Source organism: Octopus bimaculoides, chromosome 20 (assembly GCF_001194135.2).
Source record: "Octopus bimaculoides isolate UCB-OBI-ISO-001 chromosome 20, ASM119413v2, whole genome shotgun sequence".
Classification (NCBI taxonomy): Eukaryota; Metazoa; Mollusca; class Cephalopoda; order Octopoda; family Octopodidae; genus Octopus; species Octopus bimaculoides.
Genome location: NC_069000.1, coordinates 31,834,016 through 31,835,643, shown reverse-complemented (window position 1 = coordinate 31,835,643; position 1,628 = coordinate 31,834,016).

Here is a 1,628-nt window from a genome sequence, read left to right as displayed (position 1 = left end):
ATATATATACATATATACGATGGGCTTCTTTCAGTTTCCGTCCACCAAATCCACTCACAAGACTTTCGTCGACTCGAGGCTATAGTATAAGACACTTGCCCGAGGTGTCATGCAGTGGGACTGATCCCGGAAAAAATGTGGTTGGTAAGCAAGCTGCTTACCACACAGCCTTTTAATGTAGCTTGTTTCCAGTTTATATTTTATGGTTTGCTTATGCAGAGATAATATTTTCTTATGCATCCTTATTTCACTAATCAGCTTCCCTTTCCCTGCTTCTAAGTATTTCTAGTCTTACAGTTTAAATTTTATTGTAGCTTCTATTAGCATCACATCCAGACCTCCTCTTTCTGGCGTACGTATATTCCGCCTATATAATCTTCGAGGTGGTTGCTTCTCAACGCTGCTAGTAGTTTACTCCTTTTTTTCTCTTTGTTTTATCAGTGTAATTTACTTAATACTAAGCTTAAGTTGTAGCTGAATTTTATAACTAGGATGGCTAGTCTAATTATACCTGTTCATCTATTTCTGGTATTGATTTCAGCTTTTAATACCAGACTAAATCTTCTGCATCTCTTTTTATTTACTTATTTCATTTGTACGTGTTTTATCTTTAGTGTTTGTATGAGAATTGTAGTTCAAATCTCTAATTTCAGTGTAAGGTAATTCTTTCCATTTTACTTAATTCTTCTTTTCTTACAATAGCTAACTTGCTACTCATATGTAAGCTCGCAGAAACTTTTTTTCCTAATAGGAATTTTCTCTTCAATCCTTAAGTCATCCATATTAGAGGAGATGCCTTTAGTTTTCCCATGGCATCTATAAACATTATCATTTATTTCAGCATATTTCTTAATGGAGTCATAGGTACGATTAAAAACTATATTCCATAATGAATCGTAAATCAAACCAAACCATATCAAAGTTTGTTTTCCACATTTTGCTATCATTTCTGATAGTCGGATTAACCAGACGCTGTTCTTTACACCGTCATAGTTATCTAGCGCCATCTTTCCTCATCTGGTTATATGATATTACTTTCGAATAATCATACTGTTCTAGACTCTAAATGTAAGGGATTTGCATGTTTTGAGCTCTGTCTGAACAGAATCAATGATTTAACACTTGATTTTGGTCTGCTTCTCAGTTCTTGGAATGCTGCTGACACATAACCAATGGTACTAATATCAGTCAAGTTTTCAGGAAGAAAATACGAATCCTTGATTCTTTTTCAGTTTCTTGCAGTTCTTAATGTATTCGGTTGGTAAATTTCTTGACGGTTAGAGTGGACCACACTTGTGAATCTCTCGATTCTTCACTTTTAACCCATTTCTCTTCTGCCTGAGTCTTACCCGACAATATCTTTCAGCTTGCCTTGATATAGGTATATCAGATCTTGATTTATGTATAAAGCTATCTATTAATGCATTTTAGTTGCTGAAAGTCGAAGGCAGCCTTCCACATTTTCTGACCGAATTGGATTTCTCAGCCTAATATATACATGCTGTTATTAATAGCTTTATATCTACATCGAGATCCAATTATAAAACGAATTCTTCCTGGTTCACTCGAACGTTCATAAATTCTTATGACGTCAGCTACAAATATATATATATATATATATATATATA